Source organism: Notechis scutatus, chromosome 5 (assembly GCF_049901735.1).
Source record: "Notechis scutatus isolate UNSWTSFEM ecotype Mainland chromosome 5, rNotScu1.2, whole genome shotgun sequence".
Classification (NCBI taxonomy): Eukaryota; Metazoa; Chordata; class Lepidosauria; order Squamata; family Elapidae; genus Notechis; species Notechis scutatus.
Genome location: NC_142013.1, coordinates 92,927,647 through 92,937,283, shown reverse-complemented (window position 1 = coordinate 92,937,283; position 9,637 = coordinate 92,927,647).

Genomic DNA, 9,637 nt, shown 5'->3' with positions numbered 1-9,637 from the left:
GGAGATTGATACGGACATGGGTGGAACAAATGGTAGGAGAGCATATTCCATGTAAACCAGAATTATTTCTCTTGGGAATAATGACAGAAGGTTATAGGAAAGGTGTATTGACAGTGGTGAGAATGATATACGCACAATATTGGAAGAATGAAATCATACTACCAGAAAGAGAGATTGTAAGGAAAATAATGGCTTGTGCAGAATTGGATAGAATTGAAAAACAAGGGGGAAATCAGATTATTATGAAACATGGAATAAGTTTTATCAGTGGTTGCAAAAAAGAAGGGAAATACAGAACAAAAATAACCAGGATGAATAGAATTAAAAAGTAAATATTGTATCAATAATATGAATGTTAATGGTCTATGTATGGCAAATGTAACACCAAAACAGTTACACTGTGTTGTGTACACTGTGTAAATAATATTTACAGTTGTAAATAATAAAATATACATAAATGAAAACAAAAAACAAAAAACCTCCATGATCGTGGGGTGCCAGCTAAATATAATATGCTACTTAGGGCAGATTGCCCATCCTGGAGAAGCAATAAGCTTTCAGGATATCTAACACAGCTGCAGTGGTTTTTCACTTGTGTTTGATTTCCAAGGATAAGAAAAAGAAACTAAAATAATTCCATAATCATGGAAATGCATACATATTAGTCTTACTCCCTTTTGAAGGTGTGCACTGTATATTTGTAATACAATTCACTTCCAGAAGAGTAACAAATGAAATTAGAGTTGTCATTTTAATGTCAACATTATAGAAGATTGGGATCACTTTGTATAAATTCTGTCATCAAGAGACAGAATTTCTGTTCCAAGTTGGCTGAGAGAAACTATTATCCCTTTATACTAAATATAGAGATATGTGTACAGTCCAAATACTCGTAGCTTGAGCCCTTACCATACAAGGAGAAAAGGAGGTGTAACACCATTACCAGTATTTTTTCTCTTTTGTTTTATGTCAACAACCATATATAGCTGTGCTTAAAACATTCTACTGTGGGAAATCATAAATATATAGAGAATTCTCCTTTCAAAATACCCTTAAATATTATAGAATTTCTTTTTTTAATAATGGTACATGATAGAGTCTTTAAAATGGAGAATGACTCAAATCAAGTATTCTTATATAGTTGGCTGTATCTCAATCATGCTATTTTAAAGGAGCATCGGAAAGTCAAAATTCAATTTTTGTACAAGTATGAAAATTAGCAACATTTTAGAATTCAGAGGAAATGCTTATTTATATAAAATACTGTGATACTGTACCATGTCTTTCATTACTAAGACACTAAAATGGTTAACAACCAAGCATGAAATAAACAATATAGAGACAACTCAAATCATGACATAACTTAAAGGCAAAAGGCTAAAGATTTAAACGAGAATTTTAATTAGTCCGATTGCCTAAGGGAGAGAAACAGAGGTGGTATTCAGCAGGTTCTGACCAGTTCTGGAGAACCGGTAGTGGAAAATTTGAGTAGTTCGGAGAACCGGCAAATACCATCTCTGACTGGCCCCGCCCCCATCTATTCTCTGCCTCCCGAGACCCAAGTGATTGGCTGAGTCTTCTTTTGTTGCCCTGCACAGGAGAATGGAGCTGGAAAGCAGGTTAGTGGGGTGGGGAGGGAATTGGGATTTTATAGTATCCTTCCCCTGCCATGCCCACCAAGCCATACCCACCAAGCCATGTCACGCCCACTAAGCCACACCCACAGAACTATTCTCTGCCTCCCAAGTCCCAGCTGATCGGCTGGGTCTTCTTTTGTTGCCCTGCACAGAAGAACAGAGCTGGAAAGCAGGTTAGTGGGGTGGGGAGGGATGGGGATTTTGCAGTAACCTTCCCCCAGGAGTGGGGAGGGAATGGAGATTTTACCATATCCTTCCCCTACCACACCCACCAAGCCACGCCCACCAAGCCACACCACACCCACCAAGCCACGCCCACAGAACTAGTAGTAAAAAAATTTGAATCCCACCACTGGATAGAAAGTTTAAAGAGGCCCAAAGGGCTACAGAATGCCCTCACAGAAAAAACTTGTTTTATGGTGCTGATGCTAATTTTATTTGGGGTTCTTTATTTATACTTTTTGATTTATATTTTGTGGGGGATTTTACCTTTTTCATTTTTCTTTTTCTTTCTTTTTGTTATTAATGGCATGAAAATTAAGTGTTAAACCATCACAAAATAGACAATCTTTTTGTAACCATCTTACCTCTTAAAGCAGGTATAGCCAGAACAGATGCTCCAATGAGTTTAATCAAATCATGCCAAACTAATCTAATCTCCTTAGTGACAAGTGTCTGCACTACTAGGTGAGAATCAAACCAAGACTAAAACTATTTTTACTGAGATTGACTGTAATGACAGAATCCTGCAAGTCTGATTACGTTGTATCCAGTGGTGGTATTGGTCTTACCTTCCAGTTCCAGCTCGCATGGCTCTACTCACAGTAAGGTTTGCGCTCGGCCAAAGGGTGGAGGCCAGCGGGTGGGTGCGCCATGTGGGTGGCACAGCCTTATGTTCCCACGTAGCTTGGATTAATTGCTTTGGGGGGGACATTTCTCTGCGGACCACCAACATTTTCTCGCAGACTACCAGTGGTCCCCGGCCCACCAGTTGGCGACCACTACCTTAGAGGACACTATTAATGATCTGGAAGAGCAGACAGAAACCAAACTCAAATTGAACGCAAAGTCCTACATTTGGGTAAGAAGAAATAAAGTCATGAAGGTAGTGATAATGCGTTTGTAACATTCTTGGTGTGACATATTAGGCAACTGTGTGAAAAGGAACTGCAACCTTTGGTAGATCAAAGTGTGATGTATACATTTGAAAAATGTAAATGCAACCCTATGCTGCATCATAAAATATGATTCCAAGATCAAAAGAAGTCATTCCTCTCTATTCTGTAGTGTTCAGGTCCTACATGGAATATTACATCTGATTCTGGTAATGATATTGACAACCTGGAGCATGCTCAAAGGAGAAAAAATCAAGGCTATAATGTTCCTGGAAGGAAACTAAAATGGAACAATTAGAGGCACAACGTAAGTTTATTCTGGCTGAAGCCAGGCTCAATAGCAGTAACTGTGAGTGTGATCTTGGAGTCTTAGTGGACAACCAGCTAAATATGAGCCAGCAGTGTGCAGCAGCAGCAGCCAAATAAGCTAATGCAATCAATCCTAAATTGCATTAACAGAGGGATACAATCAAGATCAAGTGAGGTACTAATACCACTCTATAAAGCCTTAGTAAGACCACACCTAGAGTACTACATCCAGTTTTGTTTACCACACTATAAAAAAGATGTTGAGACTCTAGAAAAAGTACAGAGAAGAGCAACCAGGATGATTAGGGGACTGGAGACTAAAACATACGAAGAACGGTTACAGGAACTGGGCATGGCTAGTCTAGTGAAGAGAAGGACCAGAGGAGACATGATAGGAGTCTTCCAATATTTGAGGGGCTGCCACAGAGAGGAAGGGGTCAAGCTATTTTCTAAAACACCTGTAGGCCAGACAAGGAACAATGGATGGAAACTGAACAAGGAGAGATTTAACCTGGAAATAAGGAGAAACTTTCTGACAGTGAGAACAACCAACCAATGGAACAGAAGTTGCCCTCGGAAGTTGTGGGAGCGCCATCACTTGAGACTTTCAAGAAGAGATTGGACTGCCATCTGTCAGAAATGGTGTAGGGTCTCCCGCTTGGGCGGGGGGTTGGACTAGATGACCTACAAGGTCCCTTCCAACTCTGATTATCTGTTATCTGTTATTCTGGATAAAAGAAGACTGCAGGAAAACCTGAGAGCTGTCTTCAGCTACAAGGCAAGCCGGTTCAGAAATATTCTTTGAGACAGGACATCCTTACCTTACAAGGATGCAGATATTAGACATTGGGAGAAAAATGATAATGATAATTGTAGTTGAACATGGAACAGATTTTCATGGGCGAGATAGATTCCTGTTAATTAGAGGCAATTGCACAAAGGACAGATGGGGCTCCCTGTAAGGCACCTGAAGGCCAGACAAGGAATAATGGATGGAAACTGATCAAGGAGAGATTCAACCTAGAAATAAGGTGAAATTTTCTGACAGTGAGAACAAACAACCAGTGGAACAGAAGTTGCCTTCGGAAGTTGTGGGAGCTTCATCACTGGAGGCTTTCAAGAAGAGATTGGACAGCCAACTGTCAGAAATGGTGTAGGATCTCCTGCTTGGGCGAGGGGTTGGACTAGATGACCTACAAGGTCCCTTCCAACTATGTTATTCTATTAAGGTTTTTCTATTAAGGCATATGGCAGTACTGGATTTATGCACTGGATAGAGGTTTGGATTAGATGATCTCTAGGATCCCTTTGAAGCCTTCATTTTATGATTCTAAGAATGAGAAATGCAAATGGTCAACACTAGTTTGTTTTAATCCTGCTTTTATTAATTAGTATAAATGACTTTATCAATCACAACTCTAAGTCATTTACTATTATTTTAAATCACACTGAGCTCCTGCCACTAATTCACAATTTATAATAAATTTACAATTCAAACTTAAGCAAAATCAAAGAAGACGTATTTTGCCTTGACACTTGTGTGAACCAAGGACTTGCACACAACCTTAATTAACAGGATATTAAATTTTGTTATACATAACAAAGCACACTTTCACATAAATACAGATGGTCTAAGGCAGGTTTTAAACTCCTTTTTCTAGGAAACGGCATTCTCCCTTTTTATACTCCCTCTTTTTATATAATAGATCATTTGTTCACAAATGTTTCCAGCATTGGGTTAAGTGTTTACATTTTGATCCTCTTCTCTGGGGGTTTCCACTTGGGCATAATTCCAAAACCTATGAACAGGACTGGAGCCTTTGAAGGGAAAATGAAGTGCTATGATGACACTGAACTAGTCAAGAATACTTGGGAGAGCAATTAATGAAACATTAGCATTAATATTTCCATGCCTTATTACAGGGTGAGGTAACATACAAAACATAAGCTGCATGTAACATCCCAGTTCTAGATCACAGAGATTAGAGGAGCCAAATTATGAGATTGTTGTTTTATGTTATTTTCTGAATTTGGGAGACAATGAACAAAGTGAAAGACTTGAACCCTTGCAACTCTTAATAAAAACAGAACTGTTCTGACCTAGGCTTCAGTGGTGGGATTCAATTTTTTTTACTACCGGTTCTGTGGGCATGATTTGTTGGGCGTGGCAGGGGAAGGATACTGTAAAATCTCCAGTCAGAGGTGGTATTTGTGGCTCTCCGAACTACTCAAAATTTCCGCTACCGGTTCTCCAAAACTGGTCAGAACCTGCTGAATGTCACCTCTGCTAGGCTTCCTTAGAAAGCATAAAACACAATCTTAGTTCCGGCAAAACCTCTTTTATTTCTATGGCTTGTGAATTACGTTCATTAACAGCCTGCAAGGCTTCACGAGCAGTCTTTCAGGGGAATGTTTATAAACACCCACCTTATCGCACTTGGAATGCCCGCCAAATGCAGGGCAAGGCCAAGTCAAAGAGAACTTTTCAAAGCTTGAATCGACCAGACGAACTAATTGCTTCCTGCAAAAGCTCACATCCTGTTTGCTCCTCTTTTATGTCCTATGGGAGGGGCCAATCGTCTCCAAGGTGTAGCCTTGCTCTTGAGTCGACCCTGCTTTCTCAATTGTTCTTGTCTTCTGGTAGCCTTGCAAATGTGCAGGCTGGGAACCATTTCCAAAAACTCCCCCGCCTCACTGTTGTCTGAGTCTGAAGGCAGCTGATGACTGCCAGCCTGCCCTTGCCCCATCTCTGCCTCTGATGCCGAGCCCTGATCCGAGCCCTCCCCAGCCTCCAAGACTGGCCCAGGTTCCTCTGCAACCTCCTCACTACTGTCCAACTCTGCTGCCAGCTCAGTCGGCCGCTGGCGGGCCACAACAAGAACCTCAAAACTGGCCAACTTTGTACAACTTCACCCTTAAAATCCTCCAACATAAACAACTGCATTCACTTAGATCATCAGGGGTCCCCAAATCCCGGTCCATGTGCGTTATTTTTACTGACCATGGCATACCAGCAACTGGGCCATGCAAACAAGCGGTGCCCCATCTGTGGGATGCAAGTAGCATGCAAAACCATGTCCCCTCTGGTCCATGGAAAAACCTTTCTCCATGGAACTGGTCCCTGGTGCCCAAAAGATTAGGGCTCGCTGACTTAGATGATGTCACAGCATGATCAGCTACAGCAAGGCAGTAAAAATAATGTACAGGTTCTGAGTTAAGAAAAGGTTGCTCACGACTTGTGGTGACCCAGGGCTTGGCACAAAGGCAACACAGTCAGATAATCAGTAGGAGTCCCTTTATTAGCTCCAACTTTGCCCCCAGTGTCCTGGTTACCTTCTGGCTGGAGAAAAACTCTCCCAGGAACAGCCTTTGGCTGCAGAGAATCAAGTCCAAAACATGGTCAACAAAAACTGTAACTATAAGTCCAATCAAGGCAAAATGAGGCAATTAGTCCAGCAGGGCAGGAGCAAGAATTCCAGAAGGCACGGCAATAACTTAAGACATCAGGAACACAGATAACCAAAGTCAACACAAGATAAACTCATATTTGCTCCCAGCAGCTGCTGCACTCAGCATGCATTTCTTTTAAACTCTCTTCCCAGCTGTGGCTAATGAAGGAAATCAGGGCCCTTTTCTCCCCCATAAGCCACGCAACCCACGTTGCTCTCTTCTCCATTCCTCCCTGCATGCCCTAGGATGAAGAGCGGGTAGGCCTGGGTCTTCCTCTGAACTCCCTCTCCCTTGTTCTACCTCTTCCCTGCTCTGCCCAGTTGGACTTTGCTGTTCCCCAGTTTCCCCCACAGCCAATGGAGCCACACTCCCACTCCCTGTCAGCTGTTCGTCTTCCTCCTCGGATTCATACTCCGACAGGGGCATGACACTACTCATCTGATATATGAACAGTTTAAGTATGGCTAGTCATTTTCTTAAGTATTCTTATCCATGCAGCTAATGGCCAAGTGAGGAACAACAAAAGTCTGTTTCTTTTCATGTACATCTCAAGGCCTTATGCCTCTCCAGCTTTGAATCCAATTATGCATATTTCTGTATAACACAAACCTTTTGCAAACATTGATAAATTACTTCTATTCAGTTCCTGGCTACATCTTTATCTGTCTGAGAACAAGGGATCATAGCAATTAATTCTACAGATAAGTAACTGTAATAACAAAAAAATATAACATTATTAATTTTACAAGAAACATATGACACTGAATAAACACTTAAGACCAATTTAGGCAAATGTTGGATAATACATAGAAACCACTTGCAAAATGTTGCTAATGTAGGATATATATTATCCATTTCCAATCTAATGCTGCTCAGCTGTTAGAATAGAACTGGAAGGGACCTTAGAGATCGTCTAGTCCAGCCCCCTGCCCAAGCAGGAGAACCCATACTATTTCAGATAAGTGGCTATCTAGTTTCTTCTTAAAGATCTCCAGTGATGGTGCACCCATGATTTCTTGAGGCAAGCTATTCCACTGGTTAATTGTCCTCACTGTTAAGGAAGTTTCTCCTTAATTCCAGGTTTCTTCTGTGTTACATCACAGTTCCCTCCTCCATTATTAGTCAGCCTCATTAGATAGACCAGACCAAGAAATCAATGCCATACAGGTCTAAAATTACAGGTAGTCCTCAACTTATGACTACAGTTAAGCTCAAAATCTATGTTGTTAAGTGAGGAATTTGTTGAGTTTTCTCCACTTTATGATTGTTCTCACCTCGTTTGTTAAATGAATCAATGCTGGATGCTTCTATTCTAAAATCTTGAAAACCTCTGAATAATAGCAAAGCATGCCTTCAACTGTTACATCTTATTAATGTAATATATTTACATATTTAAAAAAATAATAATCCTCACTAGTTAACTAGTGATGCATATAATTAAGTTCTGTGGGTTTGGTGAATCCTGCCAAGCAACAGATGGGAAACTGGCCTTGGCAAATTAATCACACCTTTCATTGGTTTAGGAGTTAACTCTTCATATTTTTGTGGGAATTTAAAGATCTCCCTACTGCTTATAATAAGCAAGTTGAAAAAAAAAAAGTCAGGAAACTTTTAATCCCTCACTGAAACTTCTTTGTTCGTGCATCCTGTGCTACTGACGATTTCAAAACAAGATCTTCCTAATGGCATTTGAAATGGGAAATTTTAAACTACAGTAAGTTATTTTAGCTAAACAGGAAATGGCCTTCCTGTTCTGACCTTTGAGAAGTCATCAAGCTAACCTTCTGAGTCTCTTCATGATTTTTCCTATCTTTTTATATTCATAACTTAGCGCAATGCCCGTGCTTCGCTGGGAAACTACGTCGTGGGGCTTAGTTTTTTGGGGAGGAAAATAAGAGGGGAAAAAAATCTGCCTGTGCCTACCAGCATCCATTGGCATTCATCTGGCTAGCATCCTGTCAGTATGCGAGGCTGTTTGGAAACTGTATTTGCTGTGTGAGCAAGAAGGAGACAGCAAGGAGCCTGGGTGTGGCTTAGCTCAAATGTTCTGTACTAAAGCTGCTTGATGCTGTGAAACTAAAAATGAACCTGAAACTCTTCTCCTCTGCTTGTGTTTTGCATTTGGAAGAGATTTCTTTTCAGGTGGGGAGGGGGAGTAGAACTCCTTAGCATCAGAGAGTGTTAATAATAATAGGAAATACAAATGCTGTTATGGTTATTTGAAAAATCCTTTCTTAGTGAGCACCTAGAAGCCAAGAGGAACATACGTGCCAAATTTCAAGTTTGTAGACTTTACGGTTCTGGAGATTTTGCGATAATGCATGAGTAGTATTTCGCTTTTATGTAGATAGAAGAAGATAGGAGATTTTTCCTTCGCCAGATTATTACGTTTTATGGTTTTTAAGTTCTAATTTGGATCCTTACAGAGATTTCATGCATAGAAAAAGAATCATCATCATTTTAGCCATTGTTTGTCCACTACATGACGAAGACCTCTTCTGCATGTTTCCAACCAATATGCTCCTGAGTTTTCTTTTGCCAGTTGGATCCACAATATTTGCTGATGTCATAGATCCATCTTGATATAGGTCTCTTTCATGGATGCTTTTTATCCAATGGGATCCATTCTACGACTGCCTTGGTCCACCTGCCATCGGTTCTTCTTGCGATGTGACCAGGCCATTTCCATTTCCATTCTTTTACTCTTTTGACGGCATCCTTTATTTTCCTTTGTTCTGTAATCAATGTGCAGGTCTTTCTATATTGTCTTGTGATGCAGAGCATGTATCTTTATGTGGCTCTTTGAGGCCACACTCATAGCTTTTGTATTGATTGTAAGCAGATATGGTATTCAGCAGGTTCTGACCAGTTCTGGAGAATTGGTAGCAGAAATTTTGAGTAGTTCGGAGAACTGGCAAATACCACCACTGACTGGCCCCGCCCCCATCTATTCTCTGCCTCCCGAGTCCCAGCTGATCCTCTGGGTCTTCTTTTGTTGCCCTGCACAGGAGAATGGAGTTGGAGAACAGGTTAGTAGGGTGGGGAGGGAGTGGGGATTTTGCAGTATCCTTCCCCTGCCACGCCCACCATGCCACGCCCACCAAGCCACGCCCACAGAACCAATGG